Source organism: Tenrec ecaudatus (genome assembly GCF_050624435.1).
Source record: "Tenrec ecaudatus isolate mTenEca1 chromosome 5 unlocalized genomic scaffold, mTenEca1.hap1 SUPER_5_unloc_4, whole genome shotgun sequence".
Classification (NCBI taxonomy): Eukaryota; Metazoa; Chordata; class Mammalia; order Afrosoricida; family Tenrecidae; genus Tenrec; species Tenrec ecaudatus.
In genome coordinates, this window is record NW_027457602.1 from 144635 (window position 1) to 172493 (window position 27859).

The 27859-nt window shown below is 47.5% G+C and overlaps 1 long non-coding RNA gene across 2 annotated transcripts; it reads left to right on the forward strand.

The window, feature by feature from the left end:
• The first annotated feature begins 9425 nt into the window (after window positions 1–9425).
• LOC142435872 (uncharacterized) lies at window positions 9426–27831 on the forward strand. 2 transcript variants are annotated; one of them, XR_012781623.1, is made up of 4 exons: window positions 9426–9444; window positions 19230–19284; window positions 20445–26189; window positions 26311–27831. It is a non-coding gene; the product is annotated as an uncharacterized LOC142435872 (long non-coding RNA). The 2 variants fall into 2 exon arrangements; XR_012781622.1 differs by lacking the exon at window positions 9426–9444 and having other exon boundaries at window positions 19057–19284.
• The last annotated feature ends 28 nt before the right edge of the window (window positions 27832–27859 follow it).

A 27859-nucleotide genomic window follows, 5' to 3' on the forward strand; every position in this document is an offset into this window, starting at 1 on the left:
TCACCAGTCAACAGGAAACTAGCCTTCGAAAAAGGACACAGAAATATCCAAAGGGACAAATTCTGCTTGCTCAACAAATGGTGTTGGACAAACTGAGATACCGTATGTAGGAAAATGAAGCAAGCCCCAAACCTTCCCCCATGCACAGAAATTAACTGAAGAGGGGTTAAAACCTGAAAGTAAACCTCCGGGCTATCATAATCAATTTTTCGATGACCTCATCGGTCAGAAATCATTGTAGGAACGCCAAAGCGTTCTTGTGTTCAACGTCTACATACATAGCAGGTGCTCCAGTAAAGGGGAATCTTGGTGGAGCTGGCTCATCCATTCCTGAAGAGAGTAGAGCACCACGTTGGTCCATCACAGAGCTCAGGTGTAGAATCTTCCTCACTGTCATCCTTTATCTCAGCAGTGTCAGTGTTGGATTATGAATTTCCCAAAGAACCAGTATCGCTCAATTCTGTGCACAATGCTGACTCACTCTCGCTGTATCTCTTACAGCATCAGTTAGTGGGCTTGTTGTCTGCCTCAGGCTTTGTTCACGGAGATCCTCCAGCTAGTTGGTGGTGTGTGCGCATGAGCAGAGGCTTCCTGCCAATCCCCCATGAGTAGTAGAGCTCCCATGGTGTGGACTCCATGTAAGCCCTGTCCCAGACAGCACGCTTACATAGGAGGGTGGGCCCTGCAGCACAGAGGACCATTCCCCCTGTGGAATGGCCTCAGAGACCCACGTCCCTCACTGGCCAGCTGCTGGGGCTGTGGGCCCTAAGCTTCATGCCTGACTCAGGAATTGACACAGGGTGAGGCGACTCCAGTAGCTGTTTTGACTGGTCTAATCCAGCCTGAGATCATCCTTGCATGAGCCCTCTGCCCAGATTATTTTTGTTTCTTTTATGATCATTTTATTAGGGGCTCTTACAACACTAACCACAATCCATATATACATCAGCTGTTTGAAGCACATCTGACCATTAATTGCCCTCATTATTCTCAAAATCTCCACTCTTCACCCAAGCCCCTGGCCTCAGCTCCTCATTTTTTCCCCCCTCAATGCCCGCCACCCATCCCTCATCAATCCTTGGAAATGTACTAATTCTTTTGTCATATCTTCACCCACCTTTCTTTTGAGGTCAATGAAGATCCTTGTAATCGGTTCCCACTTTCCATCCTGCCCTTCCTCCACCCTCCCAGTATCTCCACTCATAACACTGGTCCTCACAGGCCCATCCACCCTGGATTCCCCGTGTTTGAAATTCCTATCTGTACTACAATACCTTCTCTAGTTTGGCCAGATTAGAACTGGGTTCAGGTTAGTGGGGAAGCATTAAGAACTTGAGGAGGCGGCCACCCGCCCGCTGGGTGGGCGGGCCCGGGCGTCGCGTGCTACGGGCCGCCCAGCGCAGGCGGAGGCTGGGAGCGCCCCGCAGGGTGCACGGGCGGCCTTGCAGGCGGGGACTCGGGACGCGCCCCTCGACGCCCTCGCGCACCCCACCGTCTTCCTGTCCGCGGGGCCCCCCGACGGGCTGCGAGCGGGGGTGTCGCAGGACCTGCGGCTGGATAAAACGAGAGACCCCCCTTGATCAGCAGCGCGAGACCGTGGGGACGCGCGGCTCCTGGAATGTTGCGTCGTCTCATTTCTGGTTCCTCCATCCATTCACGCAGGCCGACCCCGCTCGCCTGATCAGTGGCACACACCCAGCCCAGTGGGAAAAGGAATGCTCTCCCACGTATATGCATTTTAGTTTGGAGTCCCTACAGGGTTTATGTACCCCGAGTCCTGGAGATGGGGATTGGTTTGATCTAACTGCACTTTACTTGCAGTGCGAGCCAGCGCGGCGCGGTGTCCCACTGGAAGCGCCGAGCCACACGTGCGTGTCAACACTTAGGACCATCCCCAAACATGCTTTTGCCAGGTGTCCCTGAGGAAGCCAATCAAGAGGGATCGTGCTATTCGGATTCGGTCCCCATGTCGCCGTTTTCGCCTTGCTTTCTGTTTTTGAATTCGGTTTCCCAAATGTCTGCCTCAAAAAGGAATACCCAACCAGGGGGTCCGCAGCCCTGGAAGTTTCCGGGGCTGTTCCCCAGACGCGCCTCGGGGGCTGCAAGGACTGCGCGTCGAGACTTTTCCGGTCGTGAAAAGTCGGCGGCGACAGCTGGGGGCCCTGGGTCACCGGGTGGTGTTGAGCGGGGACTCTTGGGCCCCGGCGTGGGACGCTGGCGGGTGCAAGTTCAAGAGGGTCAGGGGCTGATGCCTCCCCACGCCCCTGCCCTCCCCCAGCAAGGGCGCTCTGGGGTGCTGGGTCCTTGAGGCCCCGGCTGGCGGGGCCGCCCACGGTCAAGGCTTCGGGCACACGCGCGGGTGCGCTGAGGCCTGCGCCGTGCGGGGGTCTGGGCTCAGGCAGGTGGTCGCGGCGGCTCCGCGGGAGGGCGGGCGCCCAGCAGGACGACCGACGACCCCCGGCGCGTCGCCGGCACCCAGCGCCCGGGCGTAGAGGCGGGCGGGGGGGCTGCGCTCCGCCGCCGCCAGGGCCCCCTCCCTCCGCGCCCCCCCCGCGCCAGGTGAGCCGGGCCTGGGCCTCGGCGGGCCGCGGGGCTGCCCTCTCGCCGCCCTCCAGCGCCCCCTCGGGGCCGGGCCGCGCCGAGCCGGGCGGCCGCCGGCCGGGGCTGGGGGTTGGGAGGGGCGGGGGTCGCGGGCGGGTCGCTCGTTCGGCCGCTGGCGGGGGGCGGGGGCCGGGCGGCCGCGCGCGAGGCCGGGCCAGCTGCCGCCGCGCCCTCGGCCTCCGACTCCGGCTCCGGCTCGGCTCGCCCTGGCGGCGGTGGCGCCGTGAGGAGGAGTCCGCGCTCCTCTGTGGCAGCGGCGGCCGGCTCCAGGCCGGGTTTTGGCGCCGCCCGCCTGCTGCCTCCTGGCGGCTCCTGAACTCCAGCCCCCTCTCTATCAGCCTCTCACTCCGTCTCAATATGTCTCAAGATGGCGGCCAATGTGGGATCGATGTTTCAATATTGGAAGCGCTTTGATTTACAGCAGCTGCAGGTCAGGCTTCTCCTCTCTCGGCCTCTCGCTCGGGGGTGGGGGCTGCGGGCGGTCGCGGCCTCCCCGGGGGCGCCGGGCTGCCTCGCCGCCGGGGGGCCGCGGCGGAGGGGAGGAGGGGGGTGCCGGGAAAAGCGGGGCCGACTCGGGGACAAGTCCCTCTCACTCCCCGGCCCCCATTGATAACTCGCTTGATCGGAAATTGATCCTCTTTGTTCAATTCATCGATCAGCCCAAGATGGCGCCGGGAGCCGCCGCTGCCACCGCTGCTCCTGGTGTCTGCCCCCTCCCCTGGCGCCCCCCCCCCCCCGGCCCCGAGCCGCCGCCCCCACCGCCGCCACCTCTGCCCCTGGTGTCTGCCCCCTCCCCTGGCGCAACCCCCCCCCCCCCCCCCGGCCCCGAGCCGCCGCCGCCACCGCCGCCATCGCTGCCCCTGGTGTCTGCCCCCTCCCCTGGCGCCCCCCCCACCCCCGTCCCGAGCCGCCGCCGCCGCCGGTTCCCCAAACTTCATGAGTGGAAAAATGGGCTCTTGGCACAAAATGACATTCAATCTTCACCAAGAGATTCAGGGCTAAATTGCTGCCCTATCTCTGACCGCAGCTTTTGTTTTATTTTAATTCTCATATAATTCACATATATCATTCAATACTTCAGTCATATTAAGATTTGTGTAATCCTCACCACAATCAGGTTTACATCATTTCCTTCTTTTATATTCATTTTTGTTAGCCCCCCCCCCTCACTCCCCCAAATCTTCCCTGCCTGTCCCTAGGAGATTGTTAATTCTGTTAGTGTCTCTCTGGATTTGCCTCTCCTGGATTTCATATGTATTAAAAAAAATACAAAACAAAATCAAGAAACAAGTAGAAAAGAAAAACTAACAATGATAAAAGAGAGAAAAACCTCAATCGAACAGAAAGTGAAAAATACTAAAAACTGGAACCAAATTAAAATTAGTCTGAAGAGATCAAATGATCAGGTGTTACATTTGAACTTAACTGTATCTGTTCATGTCCATGGGCTTTGGTCAGAGGGAATTCACCCCGCATGTGCATTTGAGTCCTTTTGCAAACTGGGTGTTCCGAACTTAAGCTCTGATTCTTGTTCATACCTGCAGATTGAGATTCTATTATTTATCACCCTGGCATCACACTGGCTGTGCTGCTTGTTCTGGGCGGACTTAGTTGACATCTCACTTAGATGGCTGCTTATTTTCAGAAAAAAGGTTTAAGTACAAGGCCCTGTTCTTTGTGATAGATGTGCACCATCTGATTTCAGGGTTTTTTTACACCCTATGCTTTCCAGTCAAATATTCACTTGAGGTAATTCAAAACACTCACTTGGCTCGATGACGCCAGAATAGCTCCCCTCCATGCAGTTCCATGGAGCTCAGCATAGTTAGGGCGCAGAGATGAAAAGACGATTGAACCATGTACTGAACGTTCAGGTTTTTCCCTGCTTTTGAAAATCTGTTTGCGCTTGTAGAGTAAATGTTTTGTATTTTTTAAGAGTGTAAAAAAAAAATAGATGGAGGGATTCAGAGAAAATGGCAACCAGATAGGACCCATCTATCTGGAGCTCCTGCTGCCAGACCAGAAAAATAGGAAATTAGGTGAAGGAAACGGGGAGGTGGAGTTCTGAAATTAGAACTAGGGTAACAGGGTTTCTCCTGAACCCCTTCTTTTGTGGGATTTCCACTCACAAAGCAAACCAAGAATGCTTTAAAGCAGCACTATAATTTTGACGAAGTGGCAGGCGCCAGATATGCCCTTGCCTGGAGCAGGGATCCCTGCAGGTGGACGCCCTGAGAGGGGGCAGAATCTCAGACACGAGGGGAACCCCACACTGAGCTCTCCATGCGGTTGGATGCCTTGAGCTCACGGTCAGGGGTTGGTGGTGGGTAGCCATAATTTAGAGTAGAAGAAAAAATATATTATTACCTTAGGAAGATCATGGTGTGGGAGAAAAAGGCAGAAAGTCGGGAGTCCAGGGAGCAAATTTAGTTCCAATTGGCCGACTAGTAAACAACCCCCCTGATAAGCTGCATCTCCCCCTCTGGGGGTCAGCTTGACAGCCACCAAATCTGAGCACATCACAAGTAGAATTTTTTTTAAGGGTGAAACATAAATGATTGGTTTAAAACTCAAACCCAAGTCTGGTTGCTCAGCTCCAAGCACCACATGGGGAGTCCCTTAACATAAATCAGCATAAGAAGCAACCTAGCTAAGGAATGCCAGAACTCAGCCACAGGGCCTGGCAGCTTTTACCATAACAAAGACCCGCTGTAGCAGTGTCAGCCTTAAACAGCACTGAGCTGTAGCCCAGAGACTGTGGGAGACAATTTCATTCTACCTGGCCAGAGGGATAAAAAAGAAAATCCTCTGATCTAGGAAGCATCAGCAGTCTACATAGGACAACAAGCTTCCCTCTCAGTGATTCTACACATAGCTGGGGAGGCCCTGCCGGTCTTGGAGCCCTAGACGGGGCTGAGGGAGCCCCCCAGTGCCCCCTCCCAGCTCCTGCTGCAGTGCTACATGCAGCACAAGGCAGGTACTCCAGCACCCAAGTGACCCCTGGCCACGGGCGCGATCTTGCTTTTGAAGTAATCTCACACAGCATCTGTGGAACCCTACATCAGGGATGGGAAAGTCCATTAACGCATGCCCAGGAGAGCCAGCATAGGAAAGCTGGATTTTCCTGCCCGTGGGCTCCGATGGATGTTGCACCTGGAGCAGCCCACCTGGGCCAGATGATTGCAGTTCAGCCAATGGGATTGACCTGGGGTCCTTCACCAGCCTCCCCGGGAACCCTTGAAAAGGCAGGAACCAGAAGGGAGAGGGGTGGTCCAGGTCGTCTTCCTGGGAGGAGAGAGATCCTTGCATGACCTGAGGCAGTCTCTGCCAGGCCCCATGGTCAAAGGAATCCTATGGGTGCCTTGTAAAACCTGAAGCTTCTTTTAACTCTCATTAAATTCACTTGGATCACGAGCCCGGCTTCCGCATGAAATTTTTCTCGCGGGGAGCCAAGGACTGGGGTTGGAATTTAGGCCAGAGAGAGAGACCTTACAAGTCCATGACCCTGTGACCTTGAGGAAGAGTTGGAATTCCTCTGGCCTCAAGGACAGGTGATCAAGTATCATTACCTCCTTACCCACTGCTCTACTTATTCTCACTTTATTCACTAGCCCTTCTAACTTTTCCACCGCACTCAGTTTCAACGTGCTCAGGTTGGTGTTGGGCTTTTATTTACTCGCTTTCTTCTTTATCCCTCTTTTTTTCCCCTTTTCCCCTCTTTTTCCTCTTCTCTCCCACTCTCTCCTCTCATATGCCACTAAAGGCTTCCAGGTCACTTCCCTCCGCTTAGGGCAAATCAACCCAAATAGCAGGAGGCACTCCAGCCTGCCCTGTGTGGGAGTGCTGTACACCACACAAGGCACCTGGGACAAACACCTACAGTGCGCTGCACCGTTGAAGAAACCTCCGTCATGCCCCTAAGGTGATCTCGTCAACTAGGGCAATTCTGCCCAGCACCACTGGGTCCCGGCATTAAAAGGGCACACTGACCTGCCATGTTGGAGCAGTGTCTAAACCCCTCTGGCCCCTCATCCAAGCAATCAGGGATCAGCTACTACTTTATACTTTATTTCCTCCTTCTCTCTCTCCTTGCTCTTTACCATCACAGCCAACCTTAGTGAACTCAGTTGGATTTATTTCCTTCTTTCTCTTTATTCTCTTTTTCTTTCTTTCCTCTTTCTGTCTTTGCTTTCTTCACCTCTCTCTTAGCTTGTACGATTCTCTCTGCTCCCTCTCATTGCTTGCACATACCACTGCTGGTTTCCAGAGCCCTACACTCTGCCTAGGGCAACCCTGTCCTCCTAGTGGGCAGCCTGACCCCTAAGACAGTACTGCACACAGGACGAGTCAGAGCTACACACAGCATAACACAGGGTCAGTTATTTCTTTAACCATTTAAAAAAATACTCTCTCCTCCTCCTTCCTTTTCTCTTCTCTCTTTTTCCTTTTATTGGGCTCTTCTTAAAGGTGTTCTGCTTTTCTCCGCTCCATCTAGCTCTTCTCTACTTCCTACCACAGCCTCCACAGATTTGGTTCTCCTTTTTAGTTGTTTTCTTTTTTTTTTTTTTTACTGTTGTCACCTTTGTTTACTCTGTGCATTTTAGTTGTCTGTGGGTGAGTGGTTGTCAGTCTGGTTGGCATTATTGCCCCAGTCTGTGTCTTCCTCTTTCTCTCTTTTTCCTCTCCTTTCACTCTCTTTCCCATCACAAGACAATAGCTGTCTCCAGGCCACTCCCCTCTGCCTAGGGCAAACCTGAAGGCCCAACTGAGGGAGCTCCCACCCCCCACTTATTGGCGTGGCAAGCAGCTGGGGAATTCACGCTGGTCCTCTCCCACACACTAAGCCACAGGTTGTTCTCCCCTATAAAAAGTGGGGGCATCCCCAGCCTAAATCCTGAGGTCCTACAAGTGACTGGGGGAAACGCCTGACCACCACTTGTGAGGCTCCACGCTACTGTGGGAACATCCACCCAATCTCCAAGGCGATCTCTCTGTACATCCCCTTGTCTAGCCAGATTTGTAAAGTAGAATTTGGATCATGATAGTGGGGGGAGGAAGCATTTAGGAACTAGAGGAAACATGTTTCATTGTTGCTACCCTGCACCCTGACTGGCTTATCTCGTCCCCACATCCCTTCAGGAAGGGGGTGTCCAGTTACCTACCAATGGGCTTTGAGTCTCCACTCTGCACTCACCCTCATTTACAATGACATGATTTTTGTGTTCTTTGATGCTTGATATCTGATCCCTTCAACAGTTCATGGTCACACAGGCTGGTGTGCTTCCTCCATGTGGGCTTTGTTGCTTCTGAGCTAGATGGCCGCTTCTTTATTTTCAAGCCTGTAAGATCCCAGATGCTATAACTTTTGATAGCCAGGCACCATCAGCTTTCTTCACCACATTTGCTAGTGCACACATTTTTCTTCAACCATCATGTTGGAAAGGTGTTCATCATGGAATGCCAATTTAATATAACGTGTTCTTGCATTGAGTAAGTATTTGGCAATGTCCATCTACTGCCTTAATACTAAGTCTATAAATATATGCACGTTGATCTATTTACGAACCCTCCTGTATAAATATATTTACATATGTACATGCCAGTATGTAGACCTCTAGAAATACCCTTTGTCACCTAGTTCTTTCCTCTATTTACTTTTACTTTCCTCTTGTCCGACTATCATGCTCAGCTTTCACTTGGGTTTGAGTAATTTCTCTTGGTTACATTGCCCTTGCTGAATACCTACCAGGCTTCTCACACCCTCCTTGCGACGGATTTTGGATTACTTGTTGCTCCCCTGTCGCTGGATTGGTCAGCATCACCTCCTTACCCCCTCCTCTCCCTCTCACATGTCCCCGGGAACCATTGGTCCTGTTGTTTTCTCCTCCAGCCTATTCTTCCAGCCTATCTTATCTAGATAGATCTGTTGAGATAATAATATGCACCAAAAATCAAACCATAGCAGGATAGGCGATGGGTGAGAACACAGTGATGACAAAAAAACAACAACAGAAAACCAATGATCAATAAAAGAGTAAATTAATTAAAAGACAAAAAAAATTTTTAAGAAAGAAAAACCTGTAAATAGATCAAGGTCTGATTTTTTTTTTTTCTATAGGTGTGTCCTTCAGTCAGGTCTGATGGCGTATCATGCTCTGGCCCCAGAGTCTGTCCTTTGTACTCCCTCAGGGGCTACCCGCTCTGCTCCCATGGTTGCTCTGCTGCATGCTTTTAGTGATTTGCCTCCGTGTTGGAGGGCCAGTCGGGTCAGTCCCAACACAGAGTCTCCGGTATTGTCCCCATAGGGTCCTGGGCCAGCAAGGGATGGCATGTCTCATAGTGGGATCAGCCATATGGTCCACTCTGTACATTGGCTGTTCAGAGTGCCAAAATCATCCTCCAAGCCTGGTGGACCAGTGTGTGCTCCACTCTCTTCCTCCCCCTTCATTTGCCCCTGTGTGCTCTGATCAGACATGTCCATCTCCCCTAGCTACAGGTTCAGTGCCGTCTTCTAAAGTAAATTCTTCTGGGGGGAGGGGCAGTTGTCCACGTAGCTGGTATGGAGGCTGGACCATCCACTTTTCATTTAGGATCAAAAGCATCTAGCTTTTAGCATTAGGTGCTATTGAGTCAGTTCCAACTCAAGGCAGAATGAACCACTGCGCAGTCCTACACCATCTTCAAAACTGTTGTTATACTTGAACCTAACATTTCAGCCTTTTCCAGGGACTGGCATCTCCTGATAACATACCCAAAGCATGTGAAGTCTCCCCGTGCTTGCTTCTAAGGACCTCTCAGACTGTTCTTCTGACGCAAATCTGTTCATTCTTCCAGCACTCAATGGTATTTTTAATATTCTTGGCTAGTGTCATCTTGATGGGTTGAAACACTATCTCGCTCTAGTGTTGATGTACATTTTTCTGATGCCTAATTATACTGAGTATCTTTTAAGGTAATCATTTAATTTTTATGGCATTTTGAAAAGATGTCAATGAGGTCTATTTAATTTGTGTTCAGATGGAAACACATAACTCAAACTAATATATGTGACAGTAGAATAAGAATCCATTTTATCCTAAATACTTGAGATATTTATACAGCCTACTCAAGTTTTTATCAACATAGATAAGGTGGCGGTGGTGGTGGTGGTGGTGGTGGTGGTGGTGGTGGTTTTTAAGAGTTAATCTCTAAATAGGGGGCTGTAGTACTGAGCACTGAATCTCCTTTGCTTGATTAATTTTTATGTTAGGGAAATAATACGAGGATTCCATCAAATGACCCATCAGTTTGAGGAAAAAGCATATCAGAATTGATGGTCAAAGCCTATATGGCTTTATGGTTTAGTCTCTAGGGGTATGTAATGCTCTTGTGAAAATAGTATTCCTCATGATAATAACGAGGAACTGGTGGGCCTCCAGGGCTGGGAGCTGAACTGAGGGGCAGTTCTACCCTGTCTAATAGGGTCACTATGAGTTGGCAAAGACTCGATGGCTGTCAGTTTGGTTTGTTTGACTTGAGTACTGGCATTCAGTGTGTTTATCGAAATCAATAAATTACAAGCATTTTTGATGTCTATTTTTTACATACAAAATTTAAATCCCCCAACCTCTGAAAACTGCGAAGATTTCACAGCACTAGGTTGGTACTCTCCCATCCAAGAATCAGTGAAACTGGCAGGGTGTGAGGCATTCAGGCTCCCTCAGTTCCTCCTGCTGCCTTCCCTGACCCTGGTCACTTGCTTCTATTACCTCTCTTGGACCTTACATGCATTTGAATTAGAACACCATAGAGTACAGTGCTCTACATGTGCAGCAGCTCTAACCATGTCACTCTCTGTCTCTATGAAGCCTCTTCCAACAAAATTCAAATGCGATTGTATGTGCACACATAAACACACGCATGCACCAGAGCACCCTTCTTAACAGAGAGTCAGGAGGGTCTCTTAATTATTTGCTGTCCTCACTTTGGACACAAGTCCCTTGATGATGAGTAGGAGAAAAGGAACATCAGGTAGTGGGGGAAACCCTAAGGAGGAACAGAGGAGAGCTTTAACTAAGAATAATGCTACTAGGGGAATGATGGCATGTGAGGAAAATTAGATACTTCCAGACTGTCAGATTTTTCCATACAGCAAAATTAACTTTTCTAGTTTTGTCTAAAACTGGCCCCAGGAAATTTCAAATAGCACATCTCAGATTATCTAACCTACAAAGGAGTAGCCGGCCTTCCACCCACCCCCACCCCACCCCCGCCAAAAAACCAAGCGGTACAAAGCTCCACTGGGTACACATTTCAAAATATACATTCTCCTGTTTGGGCAGGCATCTGGCAACTTGCTCTGAGCTAGTGCACCCACACTTTTTTCCCAAGGTCATTGCTGGTGACAAGACCTTGTGCTCTTCTCACAAGCCAGAATGCAAACATAAATCAAGTCAGTGTAAGACGCCATCATCACCTCACTCAAATACACCTCGTCAAGTGAACTCAAACTTCAAGAAGATGCTCATTTGTTTGGTTTTCTTGATGTGAGGGTGATAGTGCATTTGGAGTTTAGTCATTGCACTAGGTCAGACTGTTAATCAAGCTTCCTATATAGAGGTTCTGAAGATATTGTGTAAGAAGGTCTGAGTTGTCTGGCTAGACCAGAGCTTGCACACTGCTATTGACTAGAAGTTCCGACACACAGAATCCAGGACAGATAAACCCCTCAGGACCAATACTGAGAGTAGCAACACCACGAGGGAAGGTAGGGGGGAGAAGCAGAAGAAAGGGGAAACCAATCTCAATGATGGACATACAGCCCCACTCCACCACCCAGGGGAACAAACAGCAGAAGTTTGGGTGAAGGGATACAGCAGAGGCGTAAAATATAAAAATAAAAAGTATGTATAAAGTATCAGTGGTTCACGTGGGTGGGAGGAGGGGAAAAAAGGAGCTCAAGGAGAAAGAACATGTTTGGAAATGATGATAGCAATGTATGTACAAATGTGCTTCATACAAATTGGTGTATGAATTGTTACAAGAGCTGTAAGATCCCCCAATAAAATGATTTATTTAAAATAAAAAGGACTGATTAGTGGTAGACAGGGGACTGGTTTTGCCACCATGACAGTGCACCTGCTCACACACAAAAAACAGCATGCCTCTATCGCCCGATCTGATCCCAGCACACCGAGGCAAAATACTAAGGGTGTACAACAGAACAGGAAGGGGAACAGAGCAACGAAGTCCCCAGGGAATACCAAAAATAGACTTTGGGGCCAGGGCTAGCTGACCCATCATACTCTATGAGAAAGCACTCCTAAAGGCCAACAAACAGTCCTTGAACTAACTAAAAGCTTTTCTTTCTTGTGTTTTGTTTTGCTTTTTGTCATTGGCTTGTTGGTGGTGGTGTTGTTCTTTTGTTTCATTTTGTTGCTTGGGTTTGCTCTGTCTCGTTTTTGTGCATGCTATGATTTCCACAGGTCTGTCTAAATGAGATAGGCTGGATGAACAATCTGGAGGAGAAAACAATGGGACTGACAGCTGGGGGAGGGAGATGGGAAAGGGGGGTGTAGGGAAAAAGGAAGTGCTGTTAACAAACCCAGGGACAAGGGAACACCAAGTGATCCAAATAGATGGTGAGGAGGGTGTAGGAGGCTTGGTAGAGTGTAACCAAGAGTAATGTAACCTAGAGGAATTACTGAAACACAAATGAAGGCTGAACATGAGAGTGGGACAATCAGAAAGTAAAAGGAAATCAAGGAAAGAGGTAGGAAGCAAAGGGCATTTATAGAGGTCTAAATAAAGGCATGTGCATATGTAAATATATTTATGTATAACGATGGGGAAATAGATCTATATGCATATATTTATAGGTTTAGTATTAAGGTAACAGATGTACATTGGGCCTCCATTCAAGTACTCCCTCAATGCAAAAATACTTTGTTGTATTAAAGTGGCATTCCGTGATGCTCACCTCCCCGACACAATTGCTGGAGGCAAATGGGTGCATAAGCAAATGTGGTGACTGAAGTTGATGGTGGTCGGCTATCAAAAGTTATACATTCTGGGGTCTTAAAAGCTTGAAGTTAAACAAGTGGTCATGTAGCTGAGAAGCAACAAAGCCCACATGAAAGAAGCACACCAGCATGTGTGATCACGAGGTGTCGGAAGAATCAGGTATCAGACATCATCGGAACAAAAAAATCATATCTTTGTGAATACGGGGGAGTGTGGAGTGAAAACCCAAAGCTCATTTGTAGATAATTGGACATCCCCTTACAGAAGGGTAGCAGGGAGGAGAGGAGCCAGTCAGGGTGCACTGTAGCAACAATGAAACATACAACTTTCCTCTAGCTCCTAAATGCTTCTTCCCCCACAACTAAAATGATCCCCATTCTACCTTACAAATCTAGCTAGACCTGAGGATGTACACTGGTACAGATAGGAACTGGAAACACAGGGAATCCAGGGCCGATGATCCCTTCAGGACCAGTGGTGAGAGTGGCGATACGAGGAGGGTAGAGGGAGGGAGGAATGGAAAGGGGAAACCGATTACAAGCATCTACATATAACCATCTCCCTGGGGGACAGACAACAGAAAAGTGGCTGAAGGGAGATATTGTATAGTGTAAGATATGACAAAATAATAATTTAGAATTTATTCAGGGTTCATGAGGGATGGGGAATAATTATCAGCTGATGCCAGCGGATTAAGTGGAGAGCAAATGTTTTCAGAATGATGAGGGCAATGAATGTACAAATATGATGTATGTATCAATTGTGATAAGAGTTGTATGAGGCCCCAAAAATTGATTATAAAAAAAGAGAAAAGAAATAACAGTATGAAAACATCCCCCAAAAAAGCATGCCTCTCTTGTCCCTCATATCCTAATCACCTGAACTCACTCCATGTGACTTCTTTCTGTTTCCATGAATGAAGGACAGTGGTTTGACAACACAGAAGAGGGGGGGAAAAAAACAAGGGTGTCACCCAAACTGCTGAGTTTGAAAAATGTTTCCAAGAATGTAATCACAGATTAGACAAATGTGTGAAGTGTAATGGAGAGTACTATGAAGGGGATAAAAAATTTAAATGCATAGTTTTGAAAAAATTGTAGTTTTTGTCGGGTTCCCCCTAGTAGCTTCCAATTTCATAGCAACTCAAGCCATCACCATACATCCAACTGACAGAGAAGGGGTGGGTTTTGTGTGTAGGTGGTGTTGGTTATTGCACAGGGGCAAGGGACTTCTGGTGGCATAGTACCTTATGCCTTGGGTGTCAACTGTAATGTCAGCAGTGGGGAACCACCAGTCAGTCCTCAGAAGAAAAGGATGAGGCGTTCTACTCCCATAGAGTTAGCCTTTGGGAAACCCACAGAGATAGTTCTGCTCTGATCTCATAGAGTCGCTATGGCTCAGCATCGACTCCATCGAAGTGAGCTGACAAACTAAAGGCAGGAGATCTGAAAGAGGATGCGGAGACGTTGTCTCAGGTACTTTGGACATATTACTATGGTGGAACCAGTCCTGCAAGAAGGGCGTCATTTTTGGCAGAGGGTTAGCAAACAAGAGGAAGACCCTTACTTAGGTGGATTGACACCGTGGCTGCGAGAATCGGCTCAAATACAGTAACAAGTGCGAGGATGGCGCAGGACTGGGCTTTGTTTCTCTCTCTAGTGCACAAGCCCCTATGAATCCGAACTGACTCCAGGGCTCTACAACATCAACTACTACAACCCCGAAGTTCAAACCTACCCAGTGGCTTCCCAAAAGGGAGGTGTGGCCATGTGCCTCTGTAAAGATGACAGCTAGGGAGCCCCTGCGGGGCAGTTCTACTCTGTGGCACAGGGGCAGCCAGGAGTCGGAATGTGCTTCACAGCAAAGGGTGTGCTTTGTCTCAGTTTGTGCCTGCTGCTGTTTATGCTATGCACTGAGTTTAACATGTGACACTCAGGAGCGAATGAATGGAAACACACCCATGATGCTTCCATGATGCCAGATGCAAGCTGACACTGTTTCTGAGTTCTGGGCATATTATTTTTTCAGAGATAATTTCCTGTAGCGGTGACACACCGAGTCCTATTTCATGTAAAAGCATCAGCAGCAGAGGAAAGCACTGCACAGAGAGAAGACTATGACACGTAACAGGCTTTCCATAGAGGAACAAAAGGGTGGATGTCTTGGGCTGCACTCTTTTCTTGTATACAGACAGTAAACAAGCTGAACACATCTCACCTAAGCATAACATTACAACTACTTGAAGCCCAGCTCAGGCATCTGGACAAGAGGCAGCAAGGAAGGATGGGAGAGAGTTAATGGGCTGGGCGTCCCCAAAGGTGCAGAGTGGGAATCAAGGGAGGATCCAGGACGAGCCAAGGCTTCTGGCAGAAGTCTGAGAGGAGAGCAGCAGAAAGGAGCTGCTCTCTGGGTCCTCACAGATGTAGCCAGTGAGAGAGCAGCAGTGCTGCCCCCTGGCGGTGCGCCGAAGGCAGGGCCGCTTCCCCCAGGGCTGGAGAGCTCTGGGGAAAGACAAACCGTGTCACTTTGGATGCCAAGTAAGGGGGCACTGTGTGCCGGTGGTGTACCTATGTTGGCCAAAGCGCTGCCCACTGTGCATTTGCTTCCCACAAGCACAGTTATCCTTCCTCGTGCATCCAGGAAAGACAGTTCTAGAAAAACACAAGCAGTAAAATAAAACACTGCCAGGTCTCGAACCATCCTCACCATTGTTACTATGCCCACTGGTGTAGCCACTGGTTCGAGCTGTTTTATTGCCCGTCCTCCACTTTTTGCCAAGCATCATGTCCTTCATGGACTTGATGTCCCTTCAGGGACTGGTCTCTCCTGACAGCACGTCCAAAGATATCAAATGAAGTCCAGCCATCCTTTGTCCCCATGTTCTCTTGGCAGTCCTTGTACTTTTATTGCTCAGTGTCTGATTATTTGGGACCAGGCCTTATTGCTGCCCCTTCCTCACCTTGGCCCCCAATCCCGACCCCAAGCCCTGCACATCCACTGTGTGAAACCTCCTGTTCCTGTAACCATCCCTGTGCTTTTGTGTGGGGGGTCTAGCTGGGTTCCCCTGGCAATTCGCCAGCTGCCCTTGGGAAAGTTCATGGAGTCGGCTAATTAGTAGAAAAGCCAAACGTCCAGCTGAGATTGGTTTACTCCCTAGCACCCTTGGGCAGGAGCACAGCCCCACTCCCGGTCCCAGGTAGCCAACGACCACACCTAGGTTCTCCGGACTTGGCAGCTGTAACATGTGGCCTGGGCTTCCCCTTCATTTCCTGCTCCTTTCTGGCTTGCTGTCTGACTTTTCTTTGCGGAATTAAAGCTGCAAATTGACAGGATCCCATAAACACTCTAAAGCCACAAAAAAACACCAAATGCCCACCCAAACATGTGAAACTTCCAAAAATCATCCTTAGAAGATTCCCAAACCCTAAACATTCCTAAACCCCATATATGCCCTGAAAACACCATGAAAGCCCTAAGAAAACCTAAAATGCTGGGGGGAAAAAACACATATAATATTAAAAATACCCTAAAATCCCTAAGGAACTCTGCAACATCACTAAAAACACCCTATTGTGCTGAAAAATACCTATACACTCTAAAAAACCACCCCTAAATCCCTTAAACACTCCCTAAAATCTTATAAAACACCCTAAAAACCCCAAACCACCCGAATGCCCCAAACACACCTTGAACGTCCACAAACAACCTAAAAGCCCTAAAAAATCACATGCCACCAAAAAGCCCTAAATGACCGCAAAATTCCAACTCATAGCCACCCTATAGAGGGCTTCTGGAGCTGTCAGTCTTTTATGGGAACAGCTTTATCGTTCTCCCAAGGAGAAGTTGGTAGGTTTGAAACCCTGACCTCATATTTAGCAGTCTAATAATTGCTGGACAGTGCCACCAAGGCTCTACTGGTGTAGTGGGTTACACATTGGGCTGCTAACCTCAAGGGAAACGGTTCAAAACCACCACCCACTCCTTGGGAGAAAGAAGAAGCTTTCTTTCTATTCCCCTAGATTTCTCATTGAAGGTGTAAAGTAACCTGTTAAATGCGCGCAGTGGCAGCAGCAATGTCTCATAACCATGGGGAAATGTGGTTCAGAAACTTCAGAAGCAAGCATCCACCAGTAGGTGACTGACCAGCAGTATTGACTTGGGCAAAGAGAAGGTGACATGGAAGGGTAAGGAGAAGAATGCGTGCAGAGGGCAGGTTGGCAGCTGAGCCTAAGTCCAGTAGAAACAACAGCAGAATGGCCTGTTCCTGGAAGGGCCACAGGAGATGGTGCGACTTCATGTAGCCCCCACTTACATGTGTAACAGCAGCAATTGCCTGAACACGTGGTCTCCCCAGGGAGGAGCCTTTGTGTGGTGTTAAGATGCTGTTACTGTCTGTTGTACTGTGGTGGCCTGCATTTGGCTGTAATGGTGGAAATTTTGCAGCCAGTAGTTCAAATGCCTGCTGGGTCACTCACTGCAGGTAGACTTCAGCAGTTTCCAGACAGAGAGACGAGGGAGGAGGACCTGGTCTTCCACTTCTGAAAGAACTGGCCAGTGTGAACCTTGTGAATGGCAGAACACTATACCTGAACATGAGTACCGCAGGCTATAAGGCATGATGGATTGACACAGTGGCTGCAGCAATGTGCTCAAACATAGGATAGTGCTGGCCTGGAAAATAGTTCATCGTCCATTAAAAAAAATCATTATATAGGGGCTCATACAACTTTTGTTGTTGTTTTTCCCTAAGGGAGAGCAGTGTATTGGTACACTGAGAGGTATATAGATCAATGGATTCGAACAGAAAAGCTACACATATATTCACCAGTCAACAGGAAACTAGCCTTCGAAAAAGGACACAGAAATATCCAAAGGGACAAATTCTGCTTGCTCAACAAATGGTGTTGGACAAACTGAGATACCGTATGTAGGAAAATGAAGCAAGCCCCAAACCTTCCCCCATGCACAGAAATTAACTGAAGAGGGGTTAAAACCTGAAAGTAAACCTCCGGGCTATCATAATCAATTTTTCGATGACCTCATCGGTCAGAAATCATTGTAGGAACGCCAAAGCGTTCTTGTGTTCAACGTCTACATACATAGCAGGTGCTCCAGTAAAGGGGAATCTTGGTGGAGCTGGCTCATCCATTCCTGAAGAGAGTAGAGCACCACGTTGGCCCATCACAGAGCTCAGGTGTAGAATCTTCCTCACTGTCATCCTTTATCTCAGCAGTGTCAGTGTTGGATTATGAATTTCCCAAAGAACCAGTATCGCTCAATTCTGTGCACAATGCTGACTCACTCTCGCTGTTATTTCACTGGTCTAAAAACCCATTTAGGTTAAAATGACACTTTTTTGATGCCATGACCTAAAATTTTTAGTGAGAAAATGTTCCTAATGACATTACTTGGGTCTTCCTCTAATCCTGATGCCATGTTCTTTTTCACATAGGCCAGCTTCTTGTATAAATTGCTCAGCATACAGATGGAATAAAAACAGTGAAAGGATACAACCCTGATGCACACCTTTTCTGATTTTAAACCATGCAGTATCACCTTGTCCTGTTCACAGTCTCACCTGGTTCTATCTCTTGGCCTTTGTATAAGCTCCATATGAGTACAATGAAGTGTTGTGCAATGCCCATTCTTTTCCATGGTATCCCCAAGATCCACCTCCTTCCACTCGTGGTTTCCAGAACGTGGGGTTGGGACAAAGCCTGGATAGTCTCATGGCAAGACCAGATCAGGAATGGAGCTGAGCCGGGAGCAGCTTTATTTGCTTGCTCCAGGGAAAGTCTGCCAGGGGCTTTCTACAAATGATAAAGGTGAATCCCTCTCTCGTTACCCACTGATCATCTCTGAGCCTCTTGCTCTCATATCCCTTGCACAGACCTCTACCATTAGATGGACAATTAGGTAACGTTTGAACACTTTTCTGATGCTGAGCCTGGGGAGCAACTAATAGCTGAGTAAATATTGATTGAAAGATGGTGAGTGGAAGAAAATAGCTTTGCCAGGTCCAGGTTGTGATGGAGATGAGAGTGTTACCAAATCCTGCTGTCCCCATGGTGGGTTTGCTGTATTGTGCCCAGTCCTGAAAGTCTGAGCCAGGGGTTTTAACATGGCCCCTTTCAAAACATATAGGTGGAATTCTTGGACCATGAGCTGTCCTTAGAGTGTGGCTTTACCAAGGTGATGTCCGCCCTGGAACGAAACAACCCAAGAACCTAGATCTTTGTGAAGGTGTTGGTAAGGGATGCCGCGGAAATCATAAACTTGACTGAAAGCAAAGGAAACTTTGCCTTCATGTGTCTGCAGCTGGACGAAGTGGTGCTGGAGCACACCCTCCTTTGCGATTCTTCTTGTTCTTTTTATGAGCTGCTCCCTGGCCTGTGCAGTCCCGTAAATCTGGAAACTCTTTGCTGGTGGGGGCAATTGTTATATCCTCCCCCCAGATCCAGATGTCTTGTCCATGGTCAGTGCGCAATCCTTGTTAGCCAGAGGAGTGGGGCATCTAAAGGCAGGCAGGGGTCACATACTTTTTTTCTACACTTTCTAGAAAGACCAGAGCTAAACATCTTGCAGCCCTTTTCATGTCCTCTTTCTTTTCTGTATTTATTTTCCAGGAAAGAGGAGAAGAAACGCGACAGCATCTACTGACAGCAAGTCAAATGCCATCGTGTGTGTTCAGAGGGCAGGCTGGTTCTCATTTGCCTAACTCATCAGTCCCATCGTGCCATGTCCATGTTAGATTGTTTAGGGAAACAGATGACATATGTTATGATGCTAAATAAGCTGAAACAGTGCCAGGATGGAGGCAGAAGGGGTTTATTTGTTTGTTTTTAAATGAAGCATGGCTTTCTAGTGACTTATTGTGGTGGGGAAGGGGGGCACCGAGGGCAACAAGACATGGTTGTGACAGTGGTCTGGGAATTGAGACAAATCATTGCTTCTGCAGCAGAGATGAGCTGCCTCTGACCTGTCAGTTACTTGAAGGGAGACTCTGCATTTGGTCAGACAAGTCTTAGTTGGAGATGGTACCAGCTTTCCTCCTGAGCCTCTGTGGTTCCCTTTGGACTACACAGGCCCGAATCGCTTTTAGCTGAGCAACAGCAAATGGCAACACAGACTTGCCATATTGCTCTTTTGCGTACACTCTTTAAAAATCGTACTAAATATACATGCATCAAAACATTCGTCACTTCCACGCTCTACAAGATTATAACTAAGTGGCATTCTGCATGTTGTTCATATTATCATCCTTACCCATTCCAAAATTATGTCATCACCCTTATGGAAGCTCAGTATCGTCTCAGGGATGGCACTTCCCCTCCAGGCCCTACTGGGTTAGGCTGGGTTGACTAGAGAAATAAATCCAAGGACACTCATATAGGTATAAGAAAGACTCCACCTCACTTATTTGTCCAATTGACATGGCATTATGTAACAACCATACTTACCTTCCTACCTATCCCTGGAAACAATTGGGATATGTTTGTCTCTATTCATTTTCCTAGCCTAGATATTTCTTGTAAGTGGAATTAAGCAAAATGTGTCCTTTTTGAAGCTGATTTATTTCACTCAGCATAATGCTTATGAGGTTCATTCCTCTTGTAGCCTGTGTCAAGAGTTCATTTCTCTTTATGGCTGAGTAGTAGTCCATTGTATATACCATAGGCAACATGTTTGACTTATCCATTCACCTATTGATGGGTATTTAGACCGTTGACACGTTTGCGAGATTGGGAATAATGTTGCAAGGGCCATCTGTGTATTTGTATCTATTTATGCGCTTGCTTTTAATTGCTTATATCCTTCATTTCCTTTTCTTTCCTTGTTAGACTCAGTATGATCCCCTTCTGCCCATCCTCTAGCCTCACAACCTCTGTGTCTGATGTGCCAGGATCTCACCAGGAGCCTTAACACCAAGATTCTGAGCCCTGACTGACCATTCTGATCATCCAGGGAATTGAATATTCCGGAGCACACAGAAGATGAAGTTATCAAAACTCCTTAGGCATAACCGAACAACTGGAGGGAGTGCTTTATTGGGCTTGGGGGCTGGGGATTATAGTTGTGAAGGACACCAAGGACAATTGTCATTACCTAGACTGTAAAGACTGGTCGACATCCACGCTGGTGAGTAGCAGCTGGATCTCAGAAGCTCACAAGTGGCCATCTAGGTGGCAAGTATTGTCACCCTCACTCTGGAGGAAAGAGTGGTGAGTGGACCACATGAACATTAGACTTCATGACTCTGAGCACAGAATAACTAGATGATCTCCAACTATCAATTCCAACTTCTTTGAAAGGGATCACATCAAAAGGTCCTAGATAGTGAAGCAAAATTCACAGTCATAAAAGAGACCAGGCTTATTGGCTGGATAGGGACTAACAGAACCTCTGAAATGATGGTCCTTATTCACTAAGTTTGAAAATGAACTCCTACCTGTGGTTCAATATTCAGCCAAATAATAGATTGGTCTATAATGGGAGCAATTACACAAGTGAGGCACACAAACCTGAAAACAGCAAACCATTTGATCTCAAAAGGGCAGTATTAATCCAAGGCCCAAGTTCAGAAGGGTAGGAAGAGAGGAGGAAGGGAAACAGAAGACATAAGTAGGGAGTGGAATAAGTCATATTATATTGTGGAGATTGCAATAAGTGGCATAAAACACAATGTGTATGAATTGTTGAATAAAAAACTGATGATCTTGGTAAACCTTCACCCAATTCACAATAAAAACTTATGAGAGAGAAAAAAATCCAAGCACCTAGGCTGCATTCCAGACCAATAAAATCGGACTCAGTGGAGATGGGACAAAGATGTCTTTTGGACAGCTCTCTGGCAATCCCAATGAGCACACAGGCTGATACCCACCATCTGGAAACTATGGGGTAGCTGCTTCTCCGGTAATGCCTCGGGGGAGCGCTTGGGTCCGTCAAAGAATGCGGGATGATGAAGGGGCAAAGGTCATCAAACCTCACCCACAGCTTTACACTGGGGGGCTGCTCTCTGAGGAATGTGGGAAGGGTCCACTTGCATGCTGTCTCTGTGCAGCAGATCCAACAGACTCAACACCTTTCCAAAGCTGGCAAGAAAGTCCGAGAGACTAGATGTGGGCACCACGCTGTGAGTTTCCCAGAAGGCACGAGACAGATTGAGAGCAGTCACGGGAACACAGACTCCTCCGGAAATGCTGCCATGCGCAGAACATGCATCTCTAATTTCATTTCACACTGACTCAAGCATTCAGTCCTTTTTACGAAAACCCAGCTTCTCATTACAGTAACCGGTTTAAAATGACAATCTTCTGTTGAGCAAGTCTAAGAAATGACCTTCCTTTATTTTACATGGTATAAAAATTCAGTTTCCTAGGCCGATGGGCTCTAGGGACAGGTGTTTTTATGTACTAGACATGGCTTTCAAAGTTCTTCAATTGCCTAAATTAATAACGACTTTTTTCCTTTGGCTTTTCTAAGGGACACATTAATTTCAATCTTTTTCTAAGGAAGTGAATCTCTAGCTATCTCATTGGGATAACTTTCTGCCTTCAGAGTAGAATTTGAAATAATCTGCAAGGTTACCCCTTCCCCACCCTGCCCCAGCAGCCCAGCCTCTTTCTTCCTTCCGGCCTCCAGCCACCGGGGTTTGGTTGGGAAAGGAGATGCAGAAGGGAGTCTCTGGATTTTTCTATCTAAAGGTTGGCCACAACCCCCAGTAGACCAAATGTAATTCATTATGGGGGTTTTGGTTTTACTACTTTAAGAGTTATCCTTAGGGAAATTACAAACAAACAGAAATAGGAAGACTTTATATTTTATTAAGGGATGTACTGCTCAGTCTCATTATATTTTAAAAGACAAAGTATAAAAAAAAATCTGGCTCCGTTTAAAATGTCCTGACTAGCAGAACTTAAAATACACAAATCTTAACATGAAAGTCTAGATGAATAAATAAAATAAACAACGAAACAGCTTTCTCAGGAAAAGCCATAATAAAGAGCTCGACTACTTTTTGAGCTGTTTAAGATGCTCGTGTTAAAGGGAAAAGAGTATCATTGTTGACTTTGAAATGTAGAACCATTTGCTTAATTCAGTGATGCTAAAATGGGCAGTTTGGCTGAAGAAAGAAATTGGCTTGTAGCATTTGATGAGCAATTTCTTCTTTTGAATATAGAAATGACCAGGGATGCGGACACGCTTTTTATTCTTTTGAGGACCCTCTAACCAAGAAATCTTTTAAATGATCATTACACAGTGAATGCCTGGAGGCTCTGGAAACTATTATTTTGACATTATTATAAGCTCAAAATGATTCACCAATGCAAAAGAAGAAGAGAAAAAGCAATTAAATACTAAGCTGTAAACGCTGGAAGCTTTTCTGTGCTGAAAATAATTGAACAGAGTTTTTTCTTTTTTTAAGTAATAGTGTCCAAAGAGATTCAATGATCTTATTGCTTATGGATTTGGAGCTTAACTATATTCCTTATTTTAAATTTGATATTAGAATAGCAAGATTATAGACCATGATACAGTGTGACTTGGAGAAGTATCATTTCATTAAATTATCAAGTTAAGGCTCAAGGAGCCTGGTGGAATGTGTGTGACCATGAGGCCGGCCAGTTGGAATCCGCTAGTGGCTCACAGAGAAAGATGCGGTTCTCAGCTCCTGTAAAGATTTAGAACTTCGGGAACCCACAGGCATAGTTCTACGTTGTCCTTTCAGAGGTCCTCAAACTTTTTAAACAGCAGGCCAGTTCATTGTCCCTCAAACCCGCTGGAGGGCCGGATGATAGTTTAAAAATAAAACTATGCACAAATGCCTATGCGCACTGCACATACCTAATTTGAAGTTCAAAAAAACGGGGCAAAAACACCCGGCGTGCTGAATAAATGTCCTCTGAGGGCCATGCGGCCCGCAGGCCATAGTTTGAGGACCCCCTAGATTGATATAAGTCAGAATTGACTTGATAGTGTTAGGTTTCTGGGGTGGTTGACCTCAGTTCTTGCTTAGCAACGCTGAAAGAATTCATATGGCAGAAGCAGTTTTGTAAATCCAAGTGAATGTTATGGAAGAAAGTTTCAGGTATCGCAGTCCCCAAAAGTCCCCAGTATCTCCGGAAAGCACGCCGGGCTGCATGGCAGGGGTGGGGAAAGTTTGCAGCTGAATATGGCGGTTTCATGGGAGGAATACCTGAGCAGGAGTGCAGAACCAGCTGAGGAGCCACGGCAGGAACCCCCAAGGGCCTCACCCTCCACTTGCAGAGCACGTGAACAAGGGAGGGTGACAAGGAGCCCAGGCCTACTTCTATCACCTCCCAACACCACTGGAGGACATTGGTCGATCGTATTGGTTGATTTCGGTGCACTTTTGTGAAGTCCTATTCTGTATGACCAGTCCTATTCAGTCCTATTCTGTAAGTCCTATTCTGTAAGTCCTATTCTATTCCACCTGGGTCTACATGACTTGGGTCAGAGCATGCTCAGTTCTGAATTTTGCCATAGGTGTCTAATGAGTGTGCCTGATGTATTTCCAACCCCTTTGTTGTGGCCTGGACAGCTCAATTTCGTTTAGTGCTGGCATTTGGGAAGACAAGCCCTAATCTAGCAACCTGTCAATAGCAGTAAGTGAATGGAATTACAACTCAACTCATAGCCATAAATTCAATTCGGACTCATAGTGACCCGAGAGGACAGGGCAGAATTTCCCCCTCAGGATTTCTGGGGCTGGAATTCTTTACAGGAATAAAAGTCTCTTTTTTCTCCCTCCCAATGGCTCCAAAGGACTGACCTTGCAAGGAGATGTCCAGCGGGTGCCAGCAGGCTCCTTCATTGAAAATCTCTGCTAGTTTCTGAAGCGGGAGGGAAATTTTGAGGAGGCCGTCTGCGGCAGAGTTAACTCCCCATTAAAGCCAATGAGCTTTTCCACATCTCTCAAAAAACAAACAAAAAAACCTAAAGTGACTACTTCAGATTAATATGCTGTAGGTAGAACCACCTCCCACTCACCAAACCAAACCAATCAACCAACCAAACAAACAAACAAACAAACAAAAAAAAACCCAAATCCTGTTGCCTTCAAGTCAGTTCTGACTCATGCTCACCCCTTGTGGTACAGAGTACAATTGTTGCATGAGGTTGGCTAGGCTGTACCCTTTATGAAAACAGATGACTCCTTCCTTTTGTGGTACAGCTAGGTGGTTTGAACTGATAACCTTTATATAAGCAGCCCTATCCAGCGATCTATGTCAACTAAAGTGTCAAAGCATGTAAAGACTGATCCACAACCCCCACTTCTCTCTTCCTCTTCTGTGATGACCTGGAATCCACCTTTTGATCTGGTGGCACCATATTTGTGAAGCAGCCCGAATCACTGACGGACGGTGTGCAGGACAAACACCCTGTAGAATTGCCCTTCCAGTGTCAGAATTTGCATGAACAAGAATAAACTTCTAGATTTTAAGCCACTGAGGTTCCAGGGGTAGCTTCTTTCTGCAGAACAGACTAGGCTATCCTGCCTGATCATCTCTTCACAGGGTTTTTGTGGAGAGCTACTGGAGCAGCTCGATCCAGGGGAGCTGCCAAAGCAGATACCTACACTTTATCTGGGATTGTAGGTTGTAGTACCAAAGTTTTTATTTGCCCGGGAGGCACTGAGTAAATTTTTTTTCTTCTGAAAACAGGACAATATGTAAGTAAGTTTGGAGACATATGTAGCTGGAGCTGAAAGTCCTCTTACCTTGCAGTTTTCTTTGGTAGAGATAGACTTGTTCTTAATGAAACCCATGACAGTCAGTGTCACAAATGACTTCTGAGGAGAGGCCAAACAGCTAAGTCAAGGCCAGCCTACCATTCTCTTAAATGCTGTCTCATGCTCTCATCTGCTCTGACGTGTCTGCTCAGGGGCATGTGGCAGCCACTAGGCGGGCCTTACCATTGGCACTGAAAATCATTGTAGGGGATATTAGAGGATTTACATCAAGAAGACCTGACTTCCTGGCCATTGCTCGGGGGCCACAGTTCCCAAGACAATCAGTGTCAAGGGCAAAACAAAATAAAACATGACGAGGGCTCTGGGGCTGGGTTGAGCTGGATATGTAACCAAAGCCCCTTTCTACCAGAATCTTCCCAAGAGGAGATTGCTCTTTTCCATAGCTAAACAATTTCCATAGCTAAACGTTCTGCTGAGGAACCTTCTGGGAAGCAGAAGAAAATAAATCTGCCTTCCTTTGAATTAAGCTGGGTTGGGTCCAAGCCCTGTGTAGTGTCTATTCTTCTCATAACATCTAAAGGAGTCTGATTTCACCATTCTTAGCTATTAAAAAAAAAGTTCCAGGCACAATAATTCAATTTAAAATTACACACCAGGAGTAGTTCATATTTAATACACTTTATACAGGTATTACAGGTACAAGGGACATACTTGTTAACTGCCAGGTTGCTGGCTTGAACCAACCAGCTACTCCACAGGAGGTACTGTGTTTCTGTGAAGATTTACAGCTTGGAAGCCCACTGGGAGAGCTCTCCTCTGGCTTGAGTCTGAAGGTGCTTGACAGCAGTAGCCTTTTGTTTTTATAGAGGTAAAAAGCTTTCTCTTTTTTTTGGTATAAAGCTTTTTAGAACAACAAAAACAATTCCTTTTGGAAGTAAGCCAGAGCTAAAACCACAAGTTACATGCTTTACTTTTTTTCTGTCCTGCAGCTGGCAGCCACCCTTTCATCGATTGTGCACACCAGCATGGTGGTGAAGTGGTGAACTCTGCGCTCTCATTCCCCTGGCTTCACACTCGGTCTCCTCACTCATCGTGTGGCTTCACCCAACGCACGGAGCCTCCTGCAGGCTCCTCTCCCAGCGTGTGTAAAAGTGCGAAGGAGACAGACTTCCTCAGAGCTGTGCTTTAGAGAGAATCCTCCTCACATACTCAGCACCGCCTTGAATAGGGCAGCACTGCATACATGACAGCTACTTGATGATTGTTGATGGTGGTGGTGGTGTGTTTGTACGGATAAAAAAAGAGCCCTGAATGGTTATGTAACAAGTAAGGGAATAAATAGATCTTCCTTCATCCACCTTCATCTTTCATTGTTCTATCACTCTCTGATTGCAATATTAGAGGCTAAAATGGGCAGAATTCCCACCTCTGAACAAAGTTTGTGCACATGGGTGTGCATGCTTGTGTGTCCATGTGAGTGGGCCTGTACAATGTGTGTGCACGTGTGTGTGCACATGTGCACTGGAGCCTGGCAGCAGCAGGGGAGGCGCCTGTCTCTGTTCAGCAGTATCTGACGGCTGCTGCAGGTGTAATGAGAAGTGATTGATGATCTGTTCAGGGAGCTCCTGGGGTGGACTCAGGGAAGGAGCAGCAAAGAAGACATACTCATCTCCCCTGTATTTAGATGAGGTGACGGAGGTGGGTGGTAGAGGAGCAGCTACTCAGTAATGAGATCACAGGGGAAAGGCCTTGGATGAGGTGCCAGACAGCCCTGCTTTCCCAGAGAGGGTGGGGACTGGGAATGAGGCTGCATCCTGCCTAATCAGTTACAGTTGCTCTGTCACTCTGGGGAGGGAGGCAGATGAGGCAGGGAGCTTCCGGAATCTCTCATCTCCAGTCCTTCTAGGTGGATGTGGGAGCGTGTGAGGACGGCCACACTGGAGGGTCAGGGTTGATCGCCTTGCAGTGTGGAGCCCGGCCTGGACCTGCGTTGTGAAGGGTGACTAAGGAGCTCTGGGGGCAGGGTTCTGGGTGGGGGCTTTGTCTACTAAGACCCACAGCCGCGCCCTGTGTCGCAATGTTGGCATGCAATGTGCAAAGACTTGAGACAACGTGAAATGGACCATCCACTTCACTTGGAAAGACAGGAGGGCTGAAAATCAGATTGGGAGATCTGATCTCGTTTGCTGCACAGTTGTGAGAGGAGATATTCCTGGCTTCTCTCATGTTGGGAACCGGACATAATCAGCCTGACAAAACCAAGGCCATATTGCCTGCCCAGCAGGGCTAAAGCCACGTCACCTCAACCTTATCTCTACCCTGACACACACCAGATGGCCCACCCTTGTCTGCTCCAGCACCGGACATTCCAACTGCAGACTTGCGGCCGCCTGCCCTGTGTGCTCTACACCCCCGCCCTTCCTTTTTTTTATCTCCCCTTTGAACTCCCTTGTTTGCCTCACCCTTTATAGAGAGGCTTGTGTAGCAATAAACTCAGACCTTGACAAGAATCTGCTTGGTCTCGCTCCTCTCTCTCGC